Here is a 19246-nt window from a genome sequence, read left to right as displayed (position 1 = left end):
GCTTCACAGAGTCTAAATATCGAATGAGCCGCCACCTCAGTCAGTGGCAATCACAGCAGGAGTCCCCCAAGTGGTGTGGCGTCCTGGTGCTTCTGTCCAGGTCCTGCTTTCACAGGGCATGGGGTGGCCCTGCCTGCTGGTGGCTTTCGGTCTTTCCCGGGGCCTCAGGCAGAGGCTGCATTTATTCTCTAACTGTGTGCCAAGGTCTCTGGCACCATCTGCCATGTTGACTTACCCATGAGCACTCACTGAGCACCTGTGTGCTGGGCAGGTACTGTACTACAAGGATAGCATGGGAACGAGACTGGACCTTGGTTTGTGAAGCCGGGGCTGACTCTCCTCATACTGGGCCTCTCTTCTGGTTGGTCAGTGCCTGCAGGTGGCAGACATCCACCAGCTCCTGTGGACGTTACCACATTCTCCACTTGATGCTGCCCCCCCTGAGGGCTTTCTCAGCCTTCTCTGACCAACGGCGCTGGGACCGGCGTCCCAGGAGCACCCCTCAGCCAGCAGCCCACAGGAGGTGCAGGGCAGATCCTCATGTCTCCTCCCACACAGGGGGTACAACTTGATCAGCAGGGGCCCCCGCCCCCAGGCATCAAGACCTGATGAGTGGCAGCGTGCCCACACCCACTCCTTGGCTTCCTGTCTCACCTCCCACGGTGTACCTGGCCCCTCCCAAGTCAGTGACTCCTCCTCCAACCCTCATCTCAGGGTCCATGCTGGGGACCCCATACCGAGACAAAGGCCCTGTCTAACCGGTGATTAGGTGTTTATCCCAACCCCCGAGCTGGGATTTCTGAGGAAGATAGGGCCCGAGCCAGGCTCCAAAGAACTGGGAAGGTTCTAGAAAGCTGGGAACCAGAGGGGTTGGCATGCCAGCCAGAGAGAACAGGGGCTGCAAAGGTCCGGCAGTGGGAAAGGGCAAGGTTTGAACAGGGCAGGTGAGGGGCTGCACAGAGGCCTCCCCGTGGGGGGGGGGTGGGGGGGTGGGACCTGTGTCCTGGACGCTTCAGGACAGGGCACTTGCCACCCTCACCGCTGGTCCCCTCAGGAGAGCCAGTCCTTTGCAAGAAGGAAGAAGGGGCCCTTCTTAAACAAGGGCATCTCTGTTGGGGGTTTGGTCGCCCCCGGAAGACAAGGCATTGAGGGGCCCTGGGCCTGAGTTTTCTCACCCTTAGAATGGGGGTGACAGTTCTCTCTCTACCATGGGGACTGAGCGCGCAGGGCAGTGGTGGGCACCCACAGAGCGGAGGCTGTCATCAGGCTGAGTGTTGGTGGTGCTGTTGGCACAGCCACATCACGCCCATCAGGCAGGCTATGTAGAAAACCGCCAATGAGGATGTGGCCTCTCAGCCCCTCCCTCCCCATAACCACTCCAGTAAACTGGAGCAGAGAGGGTGTCAGTTCTTGTGCTGCCTCAGCTATTGGCTCAGCCACATTTGACCTTGGGCCTTAGTGTTCTCACCTGCAAAATGGCCCAGCAACTGCAAGCGTTCCTAAGCAACATGGCCAGCAAGCCACTTGTAAGTCGGGCAGTGTCGTTAAGGAGGCAGCAGGGCCAGGGGTTCAGGTGCTCAGATGACCTCGTTCTGTGTTCTTCCCCTTTCCTTGATCCAGCCTGGCTGGGGTGGGGAGGGGCGCTGCGCTTGGAGCTGCTGAGGCCAGTATAGGATGGACTGACTCCCCAGCCACATCCTGTTTGAGCTTGGTGATTACCCTGCACGGTTTCGGACAGAACGACCCTTATCACGACCCTTTCGTAGCTGAGCGAGCGGAGGCGCTACCCAGAACACAAGTTCACGGGGCCACGAACGCCAGACCCATTGTGATTTCACGCCACGTCCTCCAAAGGTCCCTGCACCCTCATAGAGTCCTGTCCTGGGGTATTTGCACATTCTGCCTCGTACCCAGTTATTTCAGGTGGGTTTGGGTCCTACGCTTTTTTCATCTTCCTTGAAGGGCTTTTCACATGTTGTGCACATTCAGTAAAATACCGTCAAACCGAACTGAAGCTGCATTTGTGGGAACGCCCCGCAAAGTGCCTGGCAAACATGAGGTGCTTCATAAATGCTTGTTGAGTCACTGGCTGGCCTTTCCTCCATCCGTGTCTCCATTCGAAGTGCGTAGCTGACGCTCCCAGCTGACTCATTTTTCCTTCGGGGCTGTGTTCCCTTAAAAAAAAAGATTACAGGTTCTCAGATGGCTAATGACAGGCTCCAAATTTCTGGAGGAGAAATTCTGTCTGGGCAACTTTAAATAAGGCAACAAGGAGAACCATTGGGGGTGGGGAATCCACTCTGCTGCCCTTCCTGGGGCTGGGGGCCTCCTGAGGGGCTGAGCAGAGGGTAGAGTAGGAGGCTTCAGCCCCACCTGAGCAGGACCCTAGTCACCCTCCCACAGAGGCAGCGGGTCCTGGAGATGTGGTCGGCTTAGCAGACTTGTGTCACCCGCGCAAGGGCTCTTGGTGACCACAGACCACGAGTGGTTTTTCTTCTTCTCCCCAGAATGCTGCACCCATTAGCTTCCTCTGAGGCTGGGAGCCTGGTGTGGTGGGCACTGTAACACAGCATGACCCTTTAAAGTGCCGGTCGTTCATGCCATGTTCATGCTCAAAATCCATGTGGACCCCCGACTCGCCCTGAATAAAACCAGAGTCCTTCTGGGTGTCTGAGGGTCCTGGGGCTGCTGTAACAAGTGCCCACAAATGGGGGGCTTAAACAGAGACCCCTCCTCTCTCAGTCCCAGAGGCCATAAGTCCAAAGTCAAGGTGCCAGCAGGGCTGTGCTCCCTCTGGAGGCTCCGGGGGAGGATTCTACCCCAGCTCTCCCAGCTCCTGGTGGCTTCACTTGGTCCCTGGCTTGTGGCCACATCCCCCCAGCCGCTGCCTCTGTTTTTGCCTGGCCTCTCCCCTGTGTCTCTGGGTCCTCTTCATATAAGGACATTTTCACAGAGTTTAGGGCCACCCTAATCCAGTGTGACCTCATGTTAACTAATTACACCTGCAAAGACCCTATTTTCAAATAAGGTGACCTCTTGAGGTTCCAGAGGGGGCAGGAACTAGGGGAATGCTACTCAACCCAGTGCGCTGAGCCTGTCAACGTGAGGTTTGACTCCTTAGCTCACTCTCCTGCCTCCTTCCCTCCCACTCTCCGTGGCTGCCGCAGCCACACATGCCTTCTTGTCGCTCCTCCGAAGTAGCTCGGGGCCTTTGCACCTGCTGGTTCCCCGCCGAGAAGGCACTCAGAGCTCCTGTCCTCACTGCCCTCGGGAGTCTCCTCCAATGGCCCGTCCCAAAATAACGCACTCCATCACTCTTGATCCTCTTTACATGGTTTAGTTTCCTTCATGCTACTTACCCTCGCATGTCATATGTTTCATGTCATATCATATTCTATGTATCACATATCATAGAACTCTTACTGCCTTTAGGAGTCTGGAAGCTTAGGGAACTTGTCTGTCTGTTCACAGCTGTATCCTGGGAACAGTTCCCAGCACATAGTAGGTGCTCAAATCTGTAGCCTTAAAGAATGCTCGCATACCATGGGGTCCTTAAAATAATGAGCTTTTCAACAGAGGGACCTTGGGGGCCACAGGACAGGGAGGAGAGGAAATGGGGATCAGAGAGGTGCATTCCATGTTCCCCACCCCTGGTGCCTGAGCTTATTCTGCTTTTATCTATTTCTCTTTTGAAAGGAAAGTGAGGGAGGAATTCCACTGCCTGCAGCCAACTGAATCTCCCATCGAGAACAACAGCCGCGTTTTGCAGATGAGGACAGTGTGGCTCTGGGAGGGGTCAGGGACACACCTAAGGTTCCCGAGCCAGTTGGGTAGAGCCAGACCAGGAACCCAGCTCTCTGGCACCAGGCGGCGTGCCCGCACCAAGCCCGACCGCAGCTCCGCCCTCCCGGGGCAGCCTCGGGTGACCGTTGCTCGGGGCTGGCACCAGGCTTGCGTGGGAAGGCGCCCGGGGCTCTGCACCCAGCAACTTACAGGTCAGAAGGGCAGGTTGGGTGGACCTTCCCAGCCTCCCAGAGCAGTGTGTCAGTTTCCAAGTTCAACATCACCATCTGCCAGAGGCCAGCTCAGTGTCACGTGACACACGTTCCAGGAAACAGAGCGTCCTCTCCCGTTCCTGGTCCGATAGCACTGGATGGGTCAGCGATTCAGAGCTGGGGGTGCAGGGGCAGCCCACCCAGAGTGGGGGAGCTCCCCAAGCCTTCTGGAAACATCGTAACCGGCAGCCACACTGTTTGCACTTCCAAACCCGATTGCAAAGAAAAATAAATACATAAACCTAATCAGACGTGAACTTGCCTCATGCAGTGACCAGTGGACTGTTTATATTGCTGCTGTGCCAACAGCTAACATGTACGGGGGTCTGCTGGGTCCGGGCACCGGGCCGTGGTGCTCTGGGGACGTTGCTCTCAGCTCACAGGCGGCTCTGCATGGGAAGGTCTGTGTCTCTGTTTCACCTTTGAGGAAACCAAGGTTCGGATGGTGCTGGGGTCACTGCTGGTGAGGGACCCCTCAGAGCCCCCACTTGCTCTGAGGTGAAAAAGCTCACACTTGTTGCTGCTTCCCAACAAAGCTGTTGAAAGAGAAAACAGAACAGGGCCCCGCTGTCTGCTGCCTGTAAGCCTCTGCGGAGCGTGGCAGGACGGAACCCCGGAGGGCAGCTTGGGAGCCAACGTCAGGTGGGCCTGGAGCACTAAGAAGCACAGTCTCCAAACCCCAAGCGAAGTCATGTGGTCTGGCGGGCCTTTTCTGCCAGAACACAGAGTGAGTGGGAGACGGTGTTCAGTGCCAAAGGCGTGGTGTTTCTGGGACCTTCTGATGGTTGCTGCAGACCATGGGATAAGGGATATTTCACCAGGAAGGTTGAAGGGGGGGGTGGGGTGGGCAGCAGTGGCGGGCCAGAGCTTGTGCTACTGGGTCTCCAAGGAGGCCGTCAAGCTGTGCCGGGTTCTGAGTCGCACACTTGAAAGTGGTGCGTTTTGTGATGTGTGAATCGTATCTCAGGTTTTCAGAGGGCCTCTGTGGTGAGGGCGTGGCTTGGGGCCCGGACGGCATGCTTTCTGCCTTGTGTCCCACACGGCTTGGACCCCTGCGGCTCATGACTGCCCCTCGAAGCTCTCACTCTATCATGATCACGGTTTTCAACCCGCATACTGGGTCCTGTGCTCTGCTAAAGGACATTTTAAAAAAATGATTTAAAAACATATTCACATGGAGACAGGAAAATGGCCTGGAAGTTTGTGTTTGGCCACATCTTTTCACTGGGAGAAGCACAGTGTTCTGGAAGCAGGGCCTCCTGGCTCTCTTAGGGCCTGGGACATCCCCACCACAGGGGACGGGGCAGTAAAGACACAAAGTTAAGGGTGAGGAGGACTCTGGAGCCACCGGTGGAGGATGCTGGAGCCACCAGCTCCACCACTTCCTGGCTGTGGGACCTCAAGCTAGTTGTTTAACCTCTCTGTGCCCCCATTTCCTCATCTGTAAAACAAGAATGAGTGTCGTTAGGATGAAGATGAGTTGGATGCTTAGAACAGTGCCTGGCACTTAGGAACTAATTCCTGTGTGAACTTCGACTCCTGTTTGAGAACCGACCTCTGGCGAGCATTTGTGGGCACCTGGATGCGCTGGTGCTCAGTGACCAACCCCCCCAACCTCAGCCGTGAGCACAACACAGCGGCAAGCACTGCCCCTGCTCACAGACAGACGATTTGGGTGGGGCCGGGCAGGGAGGGCTCCTCTCCGCTCCACGCCTCACTGGAGCCGGAAGGCCCACCTCCACACCGGCAGGCAGGCTGGCAGCAGGGAGCTCAGCAGTGTTGCCCCCCCAACCCCCCATAGCTTGGGCTCCGTCACAGCACAGTGGCTGCATCTCAAAACCAAATGTCCCAAGAGGAAGAGCTAGGCAGGGGTATAGCACACTGATGACCAAGCCTCCTAGCCACCCAGCACCCACCACTTCTTCCAATACTCCGTCTGTGGGGGCTGTCACGAAGCCTCGCCCAGATCCCACGTTCAAGGGAAGGGAACACAATGGAGAGGTTCTGGAAGAACAGGGAGGATGGAGCATATCATCGTGGCCATTTCAAAAATAGACTATTCTTGCAGCATGAAGAGTCAGGGCCAGATGGGTTCCTACAGGTGCCCTGCCCCCCCCGTCCCTGGCACCCCACTTTACAGATGGGGAAAACTGAGGCCCTGAGAGGAAAGTGAATTCTCAAGGTCACAGATTCTCTCTCTGCTGCAATTCAGGTTATTCGGAAGGATGCCGTCTTTCCTGATTAATAGCAAATTCCTAGAGAGGAGGGGCTGAGTCAGCTTTATCATTGTGCCCCACTCTGTCCCCCAAATGCCTGGCACAGATCCCTGGCCACTCCTGAACCCAGTTGGCCCCTGGGCCGTGTCCCAGAAGGCCACTCAGATGCCCAGCCTCTCCCTCCCACGTTGACTTCACAGTGCTGCCTGCAGTAAATGCTCTATCAGTGCTCAGCCTCTGTCCTTGCCTGACCCATGCCAGGTGTCTGGGGTCCTTCCGAACCAAGGGACATGGGACAGCAGAGCTCTTGGGATGGTTGAGCCTGACAGGCCCCCCAGGTGGTCCCAAGGGACTGGCCTGGATGGGGCCTGAGCCCGGGAGGGACCTGGGCCTGGCTTCCTGAGGCCCTCTGGCCCTCTGTGGTTGCAGGAAGAGCTCCAGAGCCGGATAAAGGCCCAGCGGGGGCCTTTCCCAACAAAGGAAGCCAGAGGAGGCCTCTTCTCTCCCGCCTAAACACTCCAAACGCCTTTCAAGCTCCCCTGGCAGACTGTCGGGCTATTCAGGAGGCCGGAGGGGGGGTAACTACAGCACAGAGTCGGGTGGGAGGCGCCTCTGCCTTCCTCCGGCAACCCAGAGGCAGATCCATTTATTTTAAAAGAAAACAAACAAAAAACCTCATGTTCTAGAATATTCTTTCTCATAGTACAGGGCCCCTTTCTGGTCCCTGCAGAGTGTGCACTGGGGAGGGAATTGGAGAGAGATGATTGGCCGGGGTCCCTGTGTCTGTTCCCCTCCTTCCTCCTCCCTCCTCTGGTTTGTGTGGGCTCCTCCTCTCCTGTGACTTAGGAGGCTTGCCGCCCAGCCCTGAGATGGCTGTTCCTTCTGGGGCCCCAGCTTCACCCCAGGCCTCCTGCAGCTGATTGTGTGCGCAGGGACAGAGGAGGCCATCCAGGCCTTCTGCCCCCCAGCCTTGCAGTAGGTGACTGTCACATCTGCAGGAGGGTGGCTGGTGGCCCTCCAAAATTGGACCCCTCCAGTGGGCAGGCATTCAGTGGTGAGCTAAGGCGGGGTCATTACCTCAAGCCCCAGTGGGGCCAGAGGCTCAGGGGACATCACTGTTTTTAACATTTGGAGTCTGCTCTCTGCTCCTGCTCCTCCCCCAGCTCCCTGGGTTCTGCAGAAAGAGCTGCAGGCTTGGAGTCAGACCAACCCTAGTTGGAGTCCCAGTATCACCTTTTACTCTCCAGCAAAGTCTTCCACTTTTCTGCACCTCAGTGATCTCATCTGTAAAATGGGGGTTAACAGTGCCTGCCTCTCAGGGCTGTTGTGTGTGAAATTGATCCAGAAAGTACCTGCAAAGCACCCAAGTCCCTGTATGCACAGGTCCCAGCTTCCCTGAGCCCTCTCTGGGGGGTGACATGGGGAGGACAGTGGGGTTGGAGCCCCTTGGACAGCTGAAACCTCCTCAAAAGAGCCTGGGCTCCCAGTGGGTGCTGGTCGATGTTAGCCCGAGTGCCCCCTGACGTGGGGAATGCCACCCAATCTGGCCGCAAGCTGTCCTCCCCCCAGTCGCTGCTGGGCCGCTGGGGCGTCTCCTGGCAGGACTGAAGCTGCTCAGTAACGAGCCCCTGGGGCACTGCGGGGCGCCTGGGAGAGGGCAGGAGAAGGTTCGCCGGTGCCAAGGCTCATTAAGCACTGCTGTTCAGATGGGGATTAGGAGGGAGCCAGCCTGCCATTCCTTGGGTTTGGTTATTAAAGGCTCCGCTCAAGGTAAACACCAGGCGCTTCCTTTCAAAGCCGCACCTGCTAATTAGAGGGCAAGGAACTCATTAAAACAGTAACTCCAGGCTGCCTGGGAGAGAGGGCTGGGGGCAGGGAGGCTGGGGTGTAGGGAGAACCAGGGCAGAGCATCCTTCACAGGCAGGGCAGACAGACACCCCCACCCCATTGTGGGCAGGTCCCACGGGCGTGCAAGGCAGGTGCAAGACCCGGAAACCGGAGCCTGGACCTCTAGCCCCTTAGCCGTCATGCCTTTAAATTCACCCGCACCTGCCAGTCTCCTTGGTGGGCTCATCGGGGTCCACGTGTTCTTCCTATGATGGGAAGGAGTAGGAAAGACCTGGAACAAAGCCATGTTTATTTATTAAATGCCTGCTGTGCCAGGCTGAATACTGGTCCCCAAGATGTCCGTGTTCTAATCCACAGAACCTGCGCCTGGGTGACCTTACATGGCTAAAGGAACTTGGCAGGTGTAATTGAGTTAAGGACCTGGAGAGGAGATGATCCTGGATTATCAGAGTGGGACCGATGTCATTGCAAGGTTCTTGTAAGAGGGAAGTGGGGGTGGGGGGACTACAGAAAAAGGAGAAGACAGGGGGTGACAGAAGTAAGCGGCTGGAGTGGCTTGAGGAGGGAGCCCGAGCCAAGGGATGCATAAGATGAGGAAGGTATTCTCCCCTAGAGCTGCAGAAGGAACCTGCCCCACCCGACGTTAGCCCGGTGAGTCCCAGGTCAGACTTCTGCTCTCTAGAACTGGAAGGGAATGAATTGGTGGTGTTCGAAGGCGCTAAGTTTGTGCTCACTTGGTACAGCAGCCGCAGGAAACGGATGCCCGGGTCGAGTAGCCGGCGCTTTGCCTGGGCCACTTCTCCAGCGCCTGCTGGGCTCTCAAAGCTCCCGTGGGGCACGCCATCTAGTAGAGATAATCGTGGTCATCTCTACTGCATCCGAACGGGGCGGGGCAGGGGGACACGGCAGGAGGTGGTACCAGTGTGGTTGCTACATTTTCTTCTGTATACTTGAAATATCTTATCATTGAAGTGCTTCTAAATGACATCTGCTTGGTCCCAAATTCTGCACCCTCTCTCTGACTCCCCGGACCCCCTTTGACAAACATCAGAGGCCATGTGCAAGGCCAGACTTTCCCCACACTTGGACCAGGGCCAGGGAGTTGCAGTGAGTGGTGGGAATCCTTCCCGCAGGGCTTCGTAGATAGCCTGAGGCACAAAGCAGCTGTTAATGGCTCAATTTCCCAGTTTAGCCATGGGCAAGAGTTAATCCAGCAGAGCAGATTGTGCATTAGAGAGACCATAGCCTGCTGTGTGACCTTGGGCAAGGCACCTAACCTTTCTGAGCTCAACCCTCTCATGTGGAAAACAGGGAAATGCTTCTGATCTTTGCAGCTTGCTTGAGGATACAAGGCCCAGATCAGGGCTTGGCACAGAATTGTGGGCCTGGGACCTCCTCCTCCTCCTCAAGTGGACGCTTGACACATTTAATGAGCACATGTGTCAGGCCCTGGGGCCTCTGGATGAAAGGGCTGTGTACACCTGAGTCACCTTTATGGCGATTCTATGCCCAGCAGGTGCTTTCTGTCTGGACGTGGGACCTCAAGGTGCAGGGCCAGATTGGCTACACTGCGTCTCTTAGCTGCTCTGCTCCAGACTCTGGGAGTCTGACGAGAACCATGGTGCCCCTCTTCTGGACAAGCAACCCAGGGGCAGCCTTGGGCACAGGGTGGGGGACCCTGACTCTCAGTCACATCTGGCCAGTGGGGCAGGTACCAAGCAGGGCTCACATACCTAGAGGTGGAAAAACACAGTGCTACTATGCGCTGCCTTCAACGGCCTTGTGCCTACTGGCTGGGAGATGGGGCTGCTGCATTGGATCTGGCTTGTGTGCCTCGGTTTCAGGGTCTGTAGACCCCTGTGTGTGGCTCCTCCTTCTTCCCTTTCCAAACAGTGATGAAACCAAAGAAAGCCTGTGTGGAAGCCACCCTGGGTACTTTATACTTCTTCGCTCAGGTAGCGTTCCACGCAGTACAAAATAAGGAACATTGTTGGCCCCGCTGTCCTGGTGGAGCAGCACAGGCCCAGAGAGGTGAAGTGACTTGCCCAAGACCACACAGCGGGATTCGCAGCCAGCTCTGTGGGGTTCCAAAGCCGGAGCCCTTGATCAATGTGGTTAAAGCCTCCCCCTGCCCTGTCATCCCCTCCCCTGCCCACCCCTCCACTTCTTCGGTCCAGCCGCAGTTAAGAAACCAGGGCCTAAGAGCCCTCTGGCAGCTGAGCACATCTCCACCCCTCCCGTTCTCAATTCGAACAGTAAGGAGGTGTGTTTGGGGGAGAAGGTGCGATTCCCCCAACACACACACACACACATGTGTGCTATATTTAGTTGTGTTTTCCTTACATGGAAACCCCCGCTCTGCCTCCTCCTGTCTGTGCCTTTCTGGGTGCTCCCAGCCTCAGAAACTTCCCGCTCCTGTCACCTCCCCTCCCTTCCCTTCCCTTCCCAGCTAACAGTGTCCTGCTGGCTGGCCTGCATCAGGCTTCTCAGACGGTGGTGAGCCTCTGAACCCCTGGGGCCTCGTTGAAGTGCAGGTTCTGATACAGCAGGGCAGGGTGGGCCCAGGAGACTGCATTCCCAGCCAGCTCCCCAGAACGGCCCCTGCCGGCCCTCACTCCCTGCAGGAAGCTTTTAGCTTTGCTTCTAGGCCCTATAGTCTCTCAGAGGGTGCCAGCAGCCTCTAGCCAGTGCGAGTGATCAGTTCTCCATGTCCCCTTTGATGTCCCGGCAGCCTTTGGCCCATCTTTAAAGTGCTGTACCCGGCAGGGTCCAAGCAGAGAAGCAGAAGTGGGAGATGGACATGAGGAGCTCTACCTCCAGACTGGCTTGGTCCGGGAGCGGCTGGCCAGGCCGGCCCAGAACCCGCAGGGCAGGTCCCTGGGAAGGGCAGCGGCACCTCTCAGGCCCCGGCTGGAGCCTCTGTCCACGGGCAGGGTTTCTGCTTCCCCCGGGGAGCCCCAGCTCCGCTCTCCAGGCCTTCTAACGACTGACTCAGGCCCACACAGATGGTCTAGGTCACTCTAGAACCATCTCCCTTCCTGAAGGTCAGCGGATCACGGACTTCAGTCACATCTGCAAAGTCCCTTTCCAGCAACACCTAGATGAATGTTTCAGTCACAATAACACGCACCCTCCTGGGCCGGGCGCAGGGGGTGCTGGTTCACGGTGAGATGAGCCCATATTGCTCTTTGGGTGGCCTGAGTTCTGAGGGTATGTACGTCTGTGCTCCGGGGGCAGTGTCTCCAGCTCCTTCCTGCACATCTCTTCATGGATGTTCTGCTGGTACCACTTCCCTCAAATGCAGGGGTCCCTAGGCTCCTCCCCACCACGCCCCTGCCTGCCCACACCTGCTCCTCTCATGTTCTTCTCTGGACCCAGGGTGCCCCTGTCCCCGGTGTCTCAACTTCAGCACTATTGACATTTGGGTTCAGATTACTTTGGAGGGGGGCGCGATGCTATTTGGTGCCTTGCCCTGCAGATGCCAACAGCATCCCCAGTCGTGGCAACCAAAAATGTCTCCAGACAAGGCCAGATGGGGCCCCGCTGACAGCCTTGCATCCCACCCATCTCAGGTGGACAGCATCCGCTCTCCTCCAGGGTGCCCAGGGTCCAGTTCCTTCTCTGTTCTCTTCCCTCGTCACTTCCACTGCACCTTTCCCATCGCTGACCAAGCTGCTTCCTTAACCTCTAGGGGTCCCCTCTCCCACAGCTGTGGCAGTGACACCCTTCTGTGCCCTTCCTTGGCTCCTCACTGCCACCAGGTTCAGAGGCTCCACAGGAGTCTGTCGGGGTCAAGAACAGAGTTTCTGGGCTGCAGCAGCTGCTCACCAGCAGGGGTGGCTCTGGGCCTCGTGACCCCGGTTTTACCCTCTAGAAAATGGAAGTCACATTTATCCACATTTTGGAGCAGGGCTTGAATGGGGGGACGAGTTGCACAGGGACCACTGGTACCACTGCCTGTTGCCCATAGCCCCTCATGAGGCTTCATCGCTATCCCTGTTTTTCCACGCGGGCTGCCGGCCCCACACCTGGTGAGCCCTCCCCTCCTCAGCCTCTCTTCCTCCTGTCGCTGTTCCTGAGTCCTGCTAGTCCTTGGAGGCTGAGGCCCTGGAGCACGTGCCTCACCTGGCATCTTAAGCAGAGGCTGAGCTCTGAGGTGCAGGAGCAGGGTGTTGGCCCCGGGGGGCCCTCGGCATGGGGTGGGCCACTCACGCGGGAACCCTTAGTTGCGTCCGTAGAACCCCTCACCGGAGACCCAGCCCTGCCTGAGCCCAGTGGTGCACCAGGTAAAGGTGAGCTTGTCACAGGTGCTGACCCAGTCCTTCACAGCCACGCCCACTGCCAGAGCCCAGCTCTATCCAGCCTGGCTGTTGGAGGGCAGCTTGGGTGGTGGAGGGCCTGACTGTTTTAGCATTGCCTCCGAGGGAGCCAAGCAGGCAAGTTCAATCTACTTTGCAATAAACGAGGCCTTTGATCTTGCAAAAGTGAGTAATTAGCCGGGAGCCAGCGAGCTGGCACCTTGGCAGGCTCACAGCCTGGCTGAGCCTGTCCCCTCTCGGGCCTCTCAAGCTTCGGGAGGTGGAGGCAGAGGCGGCACTGTGCAGGGCAGGCTCCATCAGACTCCTGAAGATGCTGGGCAGCTATTCTGGGGAATGTGGGAGTGGGGGTCATCACCAGAGACCGGGAGCCACATGGTCCTCTCCACCTCCAGCCAGAGGACCTTGGTGACTGCCTTCCTCCCCAGCTCAGCTTCCGCATCTGTAAATTGGGGCCCTTAGCCCCCAGGGCTGGCTCACAGGGCTGGCATGAGCTGCCATCATGACATAAACAGAACAACATTAACACACATTAACCCCCCCGGTCCTCTCACTCACTCAGGACACTCACCCAGAGCCACCACTCGTTGGTGGAGTGGCTCTGCCGCCACAGGAGAAGGTGCCCCTTTGGGCAAATACAACTGCCATGTGGAAACCCTGCTCGAAGCTCGTCACACCCCTCCCTGTACAGGCGCCTGCAAGCCAGCTTCCCGTAGCTGGGCCTCGTTTCTGTGGGTCGCAGGTACCTTTCCTCCATGACCCTGTATTATTTCTGTGCACAGTGTGTTCATCCTCCGGTGCCCCCTTAGTGAATTTCAGTGCGGAGGGGTGGCCGTGGGGTGCTTTAGTCCCCCAGAGTCTTGATCAGCCCCACCAGGTATCTAAGTTTAAAATGTGTGTTCGTTTAAACCGACCCACCCTCCAGGCAGCAGCCCTCTGCAGGGCTCCCCCTCCCATGTATTTGGATTTTGGAGCCCCCACTGCTGATGCGGGGTGGTGATCCTATGCTCTATGCCAGCAACAGCAACAATAATAACAGATGAGAGGGGTGGGGGGAAAGAAAAGAAGAAAAGACATGCCCATTGCAGAGTGGACACACTGAGGCCCCAGGAAAGCACGTGCCTCGCACGAGGTCTTGGAGGAAGCGGCTGCCTGGGAACAGGGGTGGACTGCCTTCACCCTCACGTCCAGTAACTATCTGTGCGGCATTTCCTGCTCACCTCGGGGCTCCTTTGAGAGCCTCCAGCATGTACCCCGGCTGGCTGGCTGAGGGGTGAGTTCCAGCAATGGGGGCCTGGGCCACCTTGTGCCCCGCACTGCTGGCTGCACTAGGAAAGAGCCAAGGCTCACAGACCCTGGACCAGGGAGGTCCAGCCATTCCTGGGAGCCCAGTGTCTCGGGCTGTGACAGAAGTGGGCACGGGGTCTGGCCCTGGCTGCAGTGTGGCTGGCATCCCCTGGAAAGTGGAACCCTTCCCCTGTGGTGTGCCACTCAGTGGTGTTTGGGACTTAGCTGCTGGATGTTTGAGCCTTTGTTCCTCCCCTCGATTATTCATTCAGCAAACGTTTGTAAAGCCTGGCGCCGAGCCAGAGGGTTGGCAAGGCTTTGCTCAGGGAGCTCCCGGTCTGAGCATCAGACTTTGAAGACAGAGTTTCGCAGGTACTGACATTAAGGGAGCCCCTCTGGGGAGGACAGCGGTACCATGGAATCAGACCACCCACCACCTCAGTGAATGGCAGGGACCACACAGCCCTCTCCAACCTGCTGGACTGTGAGCTGCTGAACAGGGACAGAGCCTCACAGCCCAGCATGCACATGGTGTGTACATATGCATGTGCACACTCTGTGTGCATGCCCACATGCACTCACGTGTACACACTCACATGCTCATACACAAGCTGCATGCACAGACATGTATGTGCCCATAGGATATGCACGTACACAATGCCTGCATATAACCACACAAGGTATACACATTCACGTTTGTGTGTGCATGTGCCACCCACATGTATGTGTGTGGTCACACACAAAACACATGCATTTGGGTATGCACATGCACACATAACAAATGCATGTGTTCTCACACACACACCCAGGTCTGTCTGAGCATCTGAGGGGTTGGGGACATGGGATAAATGGAGGCTTGTGCCTGTTTCTTCTCTTCTTGTCCCTCGTTACACAGGGCTTCACTGACGTACACACCCGGCCCGTGCTTTGGCTACAGTGCCCTCGGCTACCCTCAGTATGGGCTTCCTGGCAGACTTCAGCCCCTCAGAAGGACAGACCAGAGGGGGCTTTGCACAGCTCTGGATGTGGACGTTGGCATGCTAGCAGGGAGACCTGGGTTCTGGAACAGGGGCCGTGGCCTGAGAGCAGGCGTAGGCGGTGAGAGGTGGCCCTTGGCCGCACAGACTCCTTGCCCTTGGGGGCGTGATGGGGAAGGCCTCTAAATATGGGGCCTGGGGCATGGGTCCTGTGTGCTTGGGTCCAAAGCAATAATAACATACATTCAGTAACTGAGGCAGAAATTTCACAAAATGATATTTTATTACATGTGATGCACTCCAGTATTTTTTATTCTATTCCATTTCCCTTTTTAAAAATAGCTGTCAGCCCTGGCCATGTAGTTCAGTTGGTTAGAGGGTCGTCCTGATACACCAGGGTTGTAGGTTCAGTCCTCAGTCAGGGCACATACAAGAAGCAACCTATGAATGCATAAATAAGCAGAACAACAAATCGATGTCTCTCTCTCTCTCTCTTTCTCCTCCCCCATCAATATTTTTTAAAAATTGCTCTCATGTGGGACATATCCCTGGGTTTGAGAAACATGAGGCAGGTGACATTTCAGGTTCTTCCCACCTCCGAGGTTTGGAGGTGATGGAGCCCTCCCCGCGCTCTCATTCGTCTTTGCAATGAGACAGAGAATACACAAACAATGCCTCCTCCTCCTCCCCCTCCCTTCTCAGCCCGGCCCTGCCCTCCGTGGCGCGCCAGCCCCGGCTTCCACCTCTTCAGGTGCAGGTGGCGATTCTTCTTTTTCCCGGTGATCTAAAGAAACCAGTATTAGAATCAAGATCTGGAAAATGGACGTGGGACCGAGGGAGGGTCCCTTTTTGCTCCTGGAAGCTCCTACTTCCAGGCTGTCACATGCTTTCTTATGCCCCTCTCTCCCCCTCTCTCCTTCTCTCCCCCTCTCTCCTTCTCTCCCCCTCTCCTCTCCCCTCTCTCCTTCTCTCCCCTCTCTCCTTCTCTCCCCCTCTCTCCCCTTCTCTCCTTCTCTCCTCTCCACCCCGCTCTCTCTTTGGAAAACGACTGACTCACCCACTCATGTCCCCCATCTCCATCTTTTGCTCACCTTATTTTGCTTTCTGTCCACTGGCTGTTAGATCTTCGCCCCTCCCAGTCCGCAGAGATAACTCCATCCCAGTCTCGCTTTACCTCTAATCACTCTTTGTATTAAGTTGCTTAACCTCCTTTGTACGATGGGGGTGCCCTAAGTACCCTCACAACTTCCTGGACTATTCTGGGGAACGGTTTTGGGGGGAGGTTGACAGTATAGATTGAGGATGGCAGCGTGACAGTGTCTGGGTGCAGAGCAGGCTGTGTGACCTGAGGCCTCTGAGCCTCAGTCCCCTCATCCATAAAATGGGTGTTTAGTAGGATAATGTACTTCAAAGACAGGTTAGGAGGACTAACGAAGTTATTATTTGTACAGCGTTTGCACGACGCTTTGCATGTGCATCAGATGACATTAAATAATTGTCTTAAGGCAGAAGTTTTTCAGCCAGTGTGCTGCGACACATTGGTGTGCTGCAACAACTTTTAAAACACGCAGTTCCTGACTGTTTACTCAGGGGCACTGACCTCTTCTCCCCGACACTGTCAGATTATAAAAATAACAACAGCCAACAAAACAATAGCCATCTGGTGTGACTGAAGCAAAATCATACCTATTTTTCTTGGATCAGCAAAAATATATATTTTGGTGTGCTACAGAATTTTAGTAATTCGTTATGTGTGCTGTGAGATGAAAAAGGTTAAAAGTCACTGTCCTGGGGGGTCGCCAGAAGGAGAAATAAGAACAAGCTGCCCCTGAGGGCCCCGCAGTGTATTCTAAGTAGGTGTGTCTTTTTTTGTCCTATGTCATTATGACTGTTTTACAGCCGAGGAAGCTGGAGCTCAGAGAGGTGTAGTAACTTCCTCATGGCCACACAGCCCCTGGTGAAGGAGTCAGTATCTGAAGCCAGGCAAGCTTAATAGATGGGGGCTGCTGTCTGTGTCCGTTTTATTACTGACATCACTGCTTGAGAAAGAAACCAGGTGGCGGTGCTGAACTCAGCCTGGCGCCTGGCAGGCCAGTTCACGTGGCAGCGCGTCCTGTGAACATCCTCAGGTTTAGCAGTTGGGCAGGTGTTTGCGCGAGGGCCCAGCTGGCGCCTGTGTCCCAGGTGGTCCAGGCCTGACCCAGGTGGCCGTCACGAGTCGAGTGAATGCCGTACGGGATCATGACAGTTCCCTGGAGTGCTGGTCTTGCCTGGAACGACTTGGCGGACTCCAGGGTCCTTTCCCCCTCCCAGAGCCAGGCCAGTAGCCATTTAGTAAATCTTGTGCTATTTTATGTGATTGCTATTGATTTTCTCCCCAAATTTGTTTGAGTCTCCCGGTATCAATGCCAAGCTGGCTGGTCTGTCATTTCCATCCCGGGGTGTCCTTTTCCTCTCGTGAAAGGGGTGCATGCCTCTCGGCCCAGCCCCAGGCCAGCTCTCCCGTGATTTCTGTGAACAAATGCCCGGCAGAGCTGACCTGGCCCTGGTGACACTTGGCCTTTCTGGAAGCTCCCGCCTTTACCGCCCGCTCTCACTTTTCCCTTTCTACCTAAGTCGGGCTCACTCCAGTTAATTATCCCTTTCAGATCTTTTCAGGGAAGACAGCAGTGAAAAGCCACAAAAATTGCTGTTTCTTCCATGATTAGATTTCCTTCCCTGGATGTGTGCGTGCGTGTGTGTGTGTGGGGAGAGAGAGAGAGAGAGCGAGAACATGAGAGATTCTTTCTAATGTTTCCCTTTATTCTTTGCCGGCCAGATTCTTAGATTTTGGAATTGCGTCTTTACACTGTGAGCCTGTGTTTGGATTTTTATTTTTGATGACTTTCTTGTTTCTGCAGACCCGGGATGAGTGGGCTAGCGACTGTCTTCCTTCAACTGAGATGTCAGGGGCAGGCAGCCTGGAACATGCCCTGTTTGGCTCACCGCTGAATCAATCCCCAGGGCCCAGAGCAGTGCCTCACATAGGGCAGAGGCCTGATAAATGTTCTCAAATTAATTCCTAGGTCTGCTTTGTTCTCTGACTGCCCCCCCCCCAGCCCCCATAAACACCCAGCACATCTCTGTGCTCAGACTGGGGGCTTTAGGAAGTTTAGGTGAATTGTCAATCTCAATAGGTAAGAGTGCAGCCAAAATGGAAATAAACTGTATAAATCATTCAAAATAAATGGAATCCCCGACTGGTGTGGCTCAGTGGGTTGGGCGTCCTTCTGCAAACCGAAATGTCCCTGGTTGGATTCCCAGTCAGGGCACAGCCTGGGTTACAAGCCAGGTCCCTGGTTGGGGGCACGTAGGAAGAAAACAATCGATGTTTCTCTCCCTCTCCCTCCCTTCCCCCTTCTCTGAAACTAAATAAATAAAATCTTTTTAAAAAATGAACACACATAAGTGTGCGGCCACAGCCCCGATGGCAGCGGTGCGTGGTGTGGTCTGCGAGTGGGCGGAGGCCCGGCAGGGTCCGTGCGGTGTGTCGGCAGGTCAGGGCTCATCCTGGCACTGGGCCGACCGGCTCCCGGGCAGGGCGGCTCAGAGGCTGTGCGCTGGCTCCGCTCCTGGCTCTGCCCCAGGGGTCCCCCAGGCAGGCTACACAGCCTCTCTGGGCCTCCACGTGATTTCCTCTTCTGCAGAATGAGGATGATAACGACACTGTCTGCCTCACGGGTTGGGAGGACCGAGTGAATTTATGCGGAAAGTACTTAAAACAGTACAGAGCGCAGCGCAGATGCTACCCTGAGTTTGTTAATGTTACTGCCATTATATTTATTCTTTTTTCGTATGCCGGATTGAAACCTCTTTGACGACTGAAAGATGACTCACTGCTGTGTGCCAGAACATCAGAATCTGGCTAAATTTGGGGGGAGCTGAAAACACATAACATGTTTTCATGTGTAAGTTTCAGATCAGCGTCTGGCTCTGGGACATGGCCCAGCGGTGGGGGTTGGTGGCTGGGGCCGTAACTTGGCTCGCTAAGGGCCCAGGGACCTCTACCCCAGGCCCCGCCCCTGGCCTGGAGGGTGGCCAGGACACATCTACCCTCCGCAGGGTGGAGTGGAGAAGGGCCCGTGGTGCTTTCCTGCCCACTCTCCCTCTGCAGGGGGTCGGCTGAGCAGACGAAGTCATGTCAGCAGGCTGGTGGGCACTGGCCTCCAACCTGCCCCTGCCGCCTCCCTGACACTGCCAGGCCCAGCCAAGTGTCAGCCGAGCAGATGTGATGCCCCGTGAGGCTGTTTGCTGTGGCTGTCATCGTGTTTTCACGATCCTGTGACAGAAACCCTGCCCCGGCGTTAATTTACATTATAGCCAGTGCACCCCGATGTGTGTTTTTAAAGGGTATAATTTCTATCAACTTCAATTAGAGCTATTTTTATTTTTGTCACCCTGAAGAATTTCCCTGCGGTTAAGCTGCCATTTTTCACTGTAATACCCCTGGCAAGGGCTGGGGAAAAAATTAATAGTCTAGTGATCACTTAGCTAATGCACTGTCAGCG

At 55.8% G+C, this 19246-nt stretch overlaps 1 protein-coding gene and 1 long non-coding RNA gene across 4 annotated transcripts in view; both read left to right on the top strand.

Moving 5' to 3' along the window:
* Positions 1–19246, top strand: part of GSE1 (Gse1 coiled-coil protein) — a 412599-nt gene that overhangs the window by 121411 nt on the left and 271942 nt on the right. The gene's annotated exons all lie outside the window — the stretch shown is intronic.
* LOC118983002 (uncharacterized) lies at positions 8641–18025 on the top strand. The gene is made up of 3 exons (XR_005065626.1): positions 8641–8770; positions 14618–14820; positions 17600–18025. It is a non-coding gene; the product is annotated as an uncharacterized LOC118983002 (long non-coding RNA).

The sequence above is a fragment of the Sturnira hondurensis genome, unplaced genomic scaffold (genome assembly GCF_014824575.4).
Source record: "Sturnira hondurensis isolate 20B ecotype Veracruz unplaced genomic scaffold, ASM1482457v3 Scaffold0002597, whole genome shotgun sequence".
In the NCBI taxonomy this organism is placed as follows: domain Eukaryota; kingdom Metazoa; phylum Chordata; class Mammalia; order Chiroptera; family Phyllostomidae; genus Sturnira; species Sturnira hondurensis.
The sequence above is the reverse complement of the archived record's forward strand: the minus strand, read 5'-3'. Positions and strand labels throughout refer to the sequence as shown.